The sequence below is a fragment of the Emys orbicularis genome, chromosome 3, assembly GCF_028017835.1.
Source record: "Emys orbicularis isolate rEmyOrb1 chromosome 3, rEmyOrb1.hap1, whole genome shotgun sequence".
Classification (NCBI taxonomy): domain Eukaryota; kingdom Metazoa; phylum Chordata; order Testudines; family Emydidae; genus Emys; species Emys orbicularis.
The window spans coordinates 210,382,686-210,392,463 of NC_088685.1; positions in this window are offsets into that span (position 1 = coordinate 210,382,686).

Here is a 9,778-nt window from a genome sequence, read left to right on the forward strand (position 1 = left end):
TTTGTGTGTCTGCTTTGCAGGCGTGCACCGATCTTCAGCTGTCTGGCTCCCCGAGCGCGGTGATGGAGATGCCTTCCAGCAACGGAGAGGGGTGGGACCCTGCTTGCAAAGCCGACACCTCCTTTTTTTTTTTTTACCTGGTGGAAACCTGAGAGTCTTGCAGCGCCCAGGCCGCTTGAACAGGCGGGGAAATGCAACGGTTTTCCTACCGGTGGAGGAAGCCTCTTAACGGATTTAGGGAAAGTTCTCCCAACTTTGCTTCCCTGGCCAGGCCTTTTGGGCAGTGCGGTGGCTGGGGCTGGGACCAAAGAAGGGGTAAGGTCTCCTATATAGGAAGAATCAAACGACTCCCAAGCAAGTTAAAACAGCAAGAGAGATTTAGGGCAACCATTTCCCATAAGCATGAGTGCAGCCCCCTCTCAGCAATGTTTTTACCCGTTGTAGGGCGGGGTGAGACTTCCACGTTGCAGGGCTCTCTTAAAGCAAAGCAATTCACTGAAGGCCTGCTCCAAAATGGGGGCCTTCCTCTGGACCTCAGTGGGCTTTGGACCAAGCCTTGAATACGAACAGGGAAGCCATGGGGACTACCAGGAATCCGTTCTGCGGGCCTGGTTCTCCTAAATGCCCGGGCTTTCCTGGGACACTTGCTGATGAGCCCTGGAGGAAGGGAGATTGCAGATGATAATCAAGCCCAGGGAATGATTAACAATTCTGCATTCGTTCCAGTTTCACATCAGCAGGGTGACTAGACCTGGGCCACGTGCGCTGGGCATGGCACATTAACATGGAGTAGGGTGGGAATTCATCCCAAAGCGACTCCTCTCCAGGCTGAAGGGAGAACGGTTTATTTTTGTTACACGTTTGAAATTGGAGTCCTATTGGGGTCTAATCCTGCCCCGTTGAAGTGAGTGGGAGCTTTTCCACTGAGATCAGTGGGTCCAGGTTCAAACCTCTCTAGGTTCCAAACGAGCAACGCAAAACAAGGCAAACTGCGCCCACTTTGCCCTCCTGAGCAGGGGAAGAACCGAGCTATTCTCACCACGGCTCAACTGTGAAGTGATCTCATTGTTAAAGGCTTTTAAACCCCCACTTGGCCGATCCCCGTGTCCCGCTGTGCTGTGGGAGAGTCTGGCTGGAGTCCTGGCCCCCAATTGGAGTTTGGCCCCATTTGAGTCAATTGCAGGAGTCTCGCCTTGTAGTGTCTAACTTGGTGTGTCAACAGGCTTTTCTTTTACACCTTCAGCCTTTGTTTGATGATTGGGAGTTGATAATCGCTGACAGTCTGCTGGGGACAGGACAAAAATAAAGCCCCCCAGAGCTTTCCTGCGAAAAACTAGAGTCAGCAGAACTTTTTCCAAGGAACAATAAAAAAGGAATCAAAACTGGCCTTTTTACCCAAATCGGAAATGTTCATGATTTTCTTCCAAGTTTTCCTTTTTATCTACACCATTGGAAAACGAAAAATGTGGTTGTTTTTGGTTTACTGTTTTTTCATTTTTTCCCCCTTCATTCTCCTCTTTTTTCCCCTTCTTCCATCCTCCCTTTTTTAGTGGCAAAATGGAAAAAGAAATTAGAGGAGAGAGAGACATTAAAAAAAAATTAAACATCAAGATTTCAATAAAAATGTTCACAAAACCAAAATAAATAAAAACAATTCCTTTTCAAAACCCACAAAAGGAATTTACTTTGCTTTTTTTTTTTTATTTGCAATTCTCCCCTCCTTTTGCATTGTTCAACCAACTTGACTAAAAACTATTTCGTTAAACCCTTATTAAACAACACTGGAAATCTATCCCCATCCTTCCTCACTAAACTCATACAAATAGTATTACAAATGACACCTTCTTTGCTCAGGGTGAAATGCTGGCCCTAGTGAAGCAAATGGGATTTTTGTCATTAATTTCATTGAGGTCAGAATTTCACCCCAAGGGCCAGATCAAAGCCCAAGGGTAACTAGAAAACTTGCACCAATGTAACTAAATAGATTTATTTAGTTTATTGCGAATCCCTGCTATGGTTTGTAAATTTTTTGAGACAGGGGTTGTCATTGGCCTGTTTGTATAGTGCCTAACACAATGGGTCTGGAGCGTCTGGATGCTACTACCACAGAAATGATAAATAATACAGACATGCACCAGTGTAACCAGATTGATTTTAAATCTATTTTGTAACACGGGGACAAGTTTTCTAATATAGACCAAGCCAAAGTCAATGGAAAGTCTGCTACCAACTCCAGTGGGCTACGAATCAAGTTCTAAGATGTGGTCCATGCACAGTTTTTAACTAGAAGTGTGATTTCTTGCCAAAATAGTTATACCAGTACACCCACTCGTGTGGACAACGTTATACTGGTATAAAGGAACATTATACTTTCCTCTTCCAGTACAGGAATAGTTATACAAGTATAAATCACCTTTGTACTGGCATAAAGTATAATGGTGCTTTATACTGATACTGTATAACTGTGTCCATGCCAGGGGCGTTGTATTACATTAATTAAACAGGGATAGTTAAAATAGTACAACTTCTGTGTGTGGACAAGTCCTTTAGAAAGGCTAATTGTAATTAAAAGCTTTAAAAACTCCATTTCACCTTTTAGCAGCAATGATTAATACATGTTACTCTATTTATAATGCTGGGTAGAATATGAGTGCTGTATTTCTTTGACTATTTAAAAAAAAAAGCCCAATACATTTCTACAATGCGGTTCCCAACCTTTCCAGGCTACTGTACCCCTTTCAGGAGTCTGATTTGTCTTGCGTACGCCCAAGTTTAACCTCACTTAAAAGCTACTTGCTTACAACATTTTAGTTTGTACTGACTCCACTAGTATTTTTTCTGTAGCCTGTTGTAAAACTAGATAAATATCTAGATGAGTTGATGTACCCCCTGGAAGACCTCTGCGTACCCCCCCAGAGGTACGCGTACCCCTGGTTAAGAAACACTGAATGACTGATACCAAACTAGTTGCTGAATGAAATCCCACATGACATGAGGTCAGTAGAGTACTCATTATAGTGTAATCATACCTGGGATGAATCTGGCCCCATTGTGTCCATTTATGGAAAACTAGCATATATTTATTTATTAAATCATTTAGCTTTTGTTTAAAAGAAACCCCTCCCCCAAAGGACACTTCTTCCCAATCTCTGGGGCCCCTTGCCATTACATTCAAAATCACAGATAGAGCTGTTTGGACATTTTTAGTCACAAGGCTGGTTTTTACAAAATTGAGATGTTTAGAAAAACTGTATTGGGGGGGGGGGAAGTCCTGTTTCGAAATTTTCAAAGCAGAGCACCTCAATTTTTCGTTTTGAAACAACTTTTTGAAAGGGAATTCATATTTTTATCTACTTTTTGAACAGTTTTTAAAAGGCCAAAATCAGAATAAAATGATCACACTGGAATAAATTTGATCAACGCAAAATTTTTTTCCAGAATTTCATTTGGCTGGAAATTTCAGCATTTTCTGTTCAGTTTCAGAACAGAGAACATTTTGAAATCATGGAATGTCCCATGAAACAGACAACCCAGTTCCCACTCAGCTCTAATCCCAAGAGCCTAGGCGATACAGAGTGAAAACCAAGCAAAGCACTTCTTCTTCTTCTCACCCTACCATTCAAAGTATGTCCGCTGTAACGCTACAGTGTAGACACTAAAGGGTATGTCTACACTTAAAATGCTCCAGCAGCATCAGCGTAGGTAATCCACCCTACGAGAGGCAGTAGAATTCTTCAGTCAACCTATCTCTGTCTACACCAGAGGTTAGGTCAATATAGCTACATCTCTCAGGGATGTGGATTTTTCACACACCCTCCCACCTCCACCTTCGAGAGACGTAGCTATATCAATGTAAATTTCTAGTGTAGACCAGGCCTTACTACACCAACAGGAAGGCTTCCCCCACTGATATAGTTAATCCATCTCCCCGAAAGGCGGTAGCTGACTCAACGGAAGAATTCCTCTATTGACCTAGTGCTGTCTACGCCAGGGTTTAGGTCGGCATAGCTACATCTCTAAGGGGTGCGGATTTTTCACACACCCTCTCAAGAGACGTATCTATGCCGATGTAAGTTTTCAGTATGGACCAGCCCTCAGTCACCAGCCATGCAACCAATCCACTTTAAACCCCACTCTCTTTTCCCACCAAAGAGAAATTCCACCCTCAGCCCGCCCCCTTTGCCAATGCCCATTCAGACAGATGGGCCTGGAAGGACAACAAAATCTGGCTATTTTGGTATTTGTTTCGGGGTAGGGTGAGACTCTCTCCTCTAGCATCCCTTCTCCCTTTTACACCAAGGAGGAATCAAGCACAAGGACCTCTACTGATTGCAGCAGCAGAGGTGTGAGGATTCAGAAAGATGCAGGTAATTAGACATGATTATTGTGATACAGGTAATTAGAAAACATCCAGCCAGACGCTTGTTAAAACACATCTGCTCTCAGAAGCCTCTAGCCCTACAAATATATGATTCTATGTGCGTATCGTTACTTGTGTGAGTAATCCCAGAGATTTCTCCAATGAGTAAAATTACACATCAGTGTTCTTCAGGACTGGGGCCTTTGGAGACAGATTGTGAAGCCCTTACGTTGGTGAACAATGAAGCCTGGTCTACACTTAGACATTAGAAAATGTCACTCAGGGTCTGAAAAATTTTGTGCCCTGTGTGACGTAGTTAGGGTCAACCTAACCTCCTGTGTGGACCAATCTAGGTCAACAGAAGACTTCTTCCATTGAACTAGCTAACACCTCTTGGAAAGGTGGATTAACGACATCGACGGGAAACCCCCTTCCAGGTATGCAGAAAGCATCTATACTACCGCACTACAGTGCCATAGCTGTGTCTCTGCCGTAACCTGACTCACACAAGCAGTCCCATCAATGGGAGTAATTTGCTCACCAGGGTGAATAAGGATCCCACAGTCTGGCCCCTAACAAACTGCAATACAAACTACAGGACACAAAGGATGCATTGTCCACCTGGAGATGCAGCCTTCTCTGAGGTGAACCACATCAGCTGTTTATCAGCTCACAACACATGACCCAGCAATAATCACTGAAGATATTTAACTTGCCATGATTCCAGAATCCAAAGGCTGGACTTTCCAGCATTAGCCCAACTCTGCTGCCATTGATGTCGATGGTAAATTGACTTCAGTGGCAGTAGAATTAAGCCGATGCTGAGCTCTTTTGAAAATCCCACCCAAATAGAATCAAAACATAAGAGGCTCTTTCTTGAATTGTACAAGCTTCTTGTGAGAGACGGTGACTCATAGAGGAGTCTATTTTACTCTTAGAGCTTAACTCCCACTAACAGCCCTGGGGATTACGGTATGTGCCTGCACTGGGGAAGAGGAGACCACAGAGTGCCTTCAGGGAGTCTTAACAATAATAAACTCATAACTTTAAAAAAATGAGCTATTTAATTTCTCTGTTATGTCTGAGATTTCACTTCAGGTCGAGATGCATTTAACTGATTTTTGCAATGCTTTCAAGTCGAGGTTTCTTTTCTTTTAACCACTCCTTGTCATTTAAGCCCAAAGGGTTAGCAAATTACGTTAATCATAAACCTCACGAACCAATAACGTACTGCCGATTATCACATATGGGTCTTTTAGATGTTCTTGTTTTTTTAAAATGTCTGATTGGAGGCTCCCATTTAGCGAGGTACTTAAGCCCTGGCTTAACTTTAATCAGATGCTTAAAATTAGGCATGTGCTTAAATACCTACCTAAATCAGGGACTACGTGATCTAAAACCTTCTCTTCTTCTACGTGTTTGTATGTTCTGCAAAAGGTGTTTGGTAACGTCAGTTCCTCATACTGTAAGGCGGTTTGGGCAATAATAACCACTCCACGAATTTTGGTAAGCCATCACAGGCCGCACATTTCTACTATATTAATGGAAGGGGTGCGGGATCTGGGAGAGAGTTTGGGGGCAGGAGGGAGCTCTAGGCTGGTGCAGAGTGTTGGGGTGCAGGAGAAGGTGAGGGGGGTGGGCTCTGGGAGGGAGTTTGGTGCAGGAGGGGGCTGGGGCAGGAGATTGGGGTGCAGGAGTGGGGCAGCGGGTCTCCGTGCGCTGCCCACACCCGCAACCGGCCAATGGGAGCTGTGAGGACGGTGCTGGGGGCATGGGCAGTGTGTGGAGCTGCCTCCCACCCGCCCCCGCCAGGGGCGTGCAGAGACGTGCCAGCAGCAGCCGGCCGCTTCCGGGAGCGGCTTGAGGCCACGGCAGGCAGGCAGCCTGCCTGAGCACCCCGCTGCACAGTGGGACTTTAAGCGGCCCGGACTCGGAGATCGCGAGGGAGCAGAGGAGGCTGGACAGAAATGTTAGACGGGCCGGATCCAGCCCATGGGCTGTATTTTGCCCTCCCCTGCTGTAAGGCGTTGATCCTGCAAACACTTATGCCTTATCTTCACTAGAAAAAACAGGTGTTCTTAACTTGAGCTAACTGACATGGGGTACAATCCTAGTGAAGACAAGGCCGTTTTGTTGTTTTCACACAAGTTAGCTGGTTGAATTAAAGACTATGGGGGGAGTATTGTCTGCCCTAGGATTTTCCCTTGAGTTAAGATCACATCTTTTTTCATAGGGGATGTCAACGCAGCAATCGAGGCACAACTGCAGCCTGAATGAGCTGAGATTCAGCTAGCTCACTAAAAATGGCAGCACAGGCAGAGACATGGGCTAGTGCAGGAGTGGGCAGACTACGGCCCGGGGTCCGCATCCGGCCCTCCGGACGTTTTAATCCGGCCCTTGAGCTACCATTGGGGAGCAGGGTCCGGGGCTTGCCCCCCTCTGGCGCTCCAGTCGGGGAGCAAGGTCAGGGGCTTGCCCCACTCCGCACGGCTCCCGGAAGCAGCGGCATGTCCCCCCTCTGGCTCCTACACGTAGGGGCAGACAGGGGGCTCCGCACCTGCCCCTGCCCCAAGCGTTGCCCCCGCAGCTCCCATTGGCCAGGAACCGCTGCAGGGCGGCGCCCGCGGACAAGGCAGCGTGCAGAGACGCCTGGCCGCGCCTCCACATAGGAGCCAGAGGGGGGACATGCCGCTGTTTCTGGGAGCTGCTTGAGGTAAGCGCCGCCTGGAGCCTGCACCCCTCACCCCCTCCCGCGCCCCAACCCCCTGCCCCAGCCCTGATCCCTCTCCCGCCCTCCGAACCCCTCAGTCCCAGCCTGCAGCATCCTCCTGCACCCCCAACCCCCTTCCCCAGCCCCACCCCAGAGCCAGCACCCCCAGCCAGAGCCCTCACCCTCTCCCACAGCCCAACCCCGAATTTCATGAGCATTCATGGCCCGCCATACAATTTCCATACCCAGATGTGGCCCTCGGGCCAAAATGTTTGCCCACCCCTGGGCTAGTGCCAAAGTACAATCCTGCCTCGGACGCTAGTTCAGGTCTGCCTCCATGTGCTGTCCCGACTGCAATGTAGATACACCCAGACGCAAGAGTAATCCCAGTAAAGTCAAGTGCATGGGTCTGAACGCACGGATATGATTACACTGGGAGAAAACCCTACTGTAGATCAATGAGCAGCACAGTTGGGAAAGTAACTGAAATACTTCCCTGATAGATTGTATTGAATGGACAACCTACCCTAAATTCTCAATGACTGAGGAACAATCTTCACTCATTGAGATATGTGCTTTCCACAACCAACTCTCTGTATAACTTTTCATGAGTGATGTACCCAAATATTTGGATGCTAATATCTAAACTGTATTGTTAAATGTATTCACCTATATTTGGGTTATTACTGATCATGCACTATATGTATCCTATGACTTTTAAAACAAACTTTGTATTTGTAGATAATCTAAGCACTATGCCCAGATGTACAGACACTCTTTTCTTAACCTGTGTACTATATATTTTTTTAACATTAGCTTTAATAAAAATTGTAAATATGCTATGCTGGTGCAAAGTGGAGCTGATGACAATGCAACTTGATTTAGTAGTCATCACCTCTGCAAATTTTCTGAAGGCAGACAAGTCGTTACCTGGGTTCTCCCTTGCTGAAAGCACCCTAATGAATGTCACCAGGTAAGGAGAAAAAATGTATTCCTTACCAAAAAAAAAAAAAAAGTCTTTTGAGGCCTCCGGCAAAGTAGATTTTTTAAAAATGAGTCAATTTAAAAAAAAAAAAGCAAGTTGACAGTATCCTTTTCTAGCCATCTGTTGAATGTAAGTGGTTCATGGGGTGTATACCCTGTTAGACCTGTAATGACTTAATAAATAACAATGCTAATGGGATAATAGCATGCAAAGCTTTTTATAGGATCTATTTTGAATTTCAGCCTTAACTGGGTGGGGTAAAGTATCCATGGTGTTAAAGTAACGTTCTGGGTGTAACAAGTCAAATAAATGTACCATATGCCCTCCAGTATCTGAGCACAATGGGACACACCCATAACTACTTGCAGTGTAGGAGACTCAGAGAGAGAGAAAGTGGATCAAATGCTTCGAGCAGGGGGTTGGACTAGATGACCTCCTGAGGTCCCTTCCAACCCTGATATTCTATGATTCCATGAAATAGTGCAGAGGGGAGAAAGACACATTATAGTACAACTTGCTGACATTGCTTTGCAATGATATGACAATCCACAGTAATATTAGTAACCATGCAATACCCGTGATGGAATCTCTGCAGCAAAATGTCAGCATGCCCCCAGCAATTATTCTGTGGCTTTTGCAAGTTCCATTCAATCAGTACTTGGTTCTCCAGCTCTTATAGTCCCACTGAGTTTAGACAAACTGAAACAGAGAACAGGCAGGGACTAGATGGCGCAGGGAACTGACAGTTGAGTTTAGAGCCTTAGGTTGCCAGCAGTGTTTGAATTGGGAGGAGTTATGCAAATTAGGGCATGCACCCACCTGTGTTGCAGAATCTAAGATTTCATTTTTAAAAATGCACACCTTCTGGTTGTGAAGAAATCCTTCGGAATGCAAACCAGGAGTAACAGCGGTGTCTGCCTGAGTCTGCAGGGAGCCTGAAACCACAAGTCTTAACGCTGGTGAAGGAAATGTGGAAAAACAGACATGGATGACTGATGCTTAAGGAAATACTGTACTATGCATGGCGCAGTGTGTGGAAGATAGCTCATCTGTACCTATCCTTGCTGCCCAAACCCACATTCCACCTACTGTGCATTCCTGGGAGCAGTTTTATTTGACTCATGCCCCCAACTTTGTCTCCACATCATTTCCCCACTGGAATGCAATATGAATTTGGAGGGGTTCTTTCCCTTTGCACCCCTACTGTTTCGATTTTAACTCCCCTTCGCCCTCCATCCTGTACCTGCAAAGTTAGAGGATTCACAACAGTTTCTATATTTGTGTGAATGCCCAATAGACACCGTTGTATTGCAGCCTTCTTTATGGACAGCTATAATGCAATTCCGAGCCCCAGTGCCCAGTCCCCTAGCAGAGATATTCTTTTATTGGGCAAGTTGTTTGAAAGAACGTTCCATGATGATCATGTTTAGCTCTCTGTTTGGCCGTGTCTATTTCTTGGGGTGAGAAGTACAGGGAAGGGGCAAGCTGAGCCGCAGCTCTGGTCTAATGATATTTTAAAAACTTGATAATGTTCGTACGATCCTGAAATGCATTGAGGGCCTGATCCAAAACCCACTAAAGTCCGTGGGAGTCTTTCCATTGACATGAGTGGGCTTTGGATCAGACTCATAACACATGAGAGTGTAATGTGCATGAGCCCCGGGCAATGAAAAATACAGATCTTGGGCCAGATTCTGATCTCACGTAGCCTGGGATAAATCTG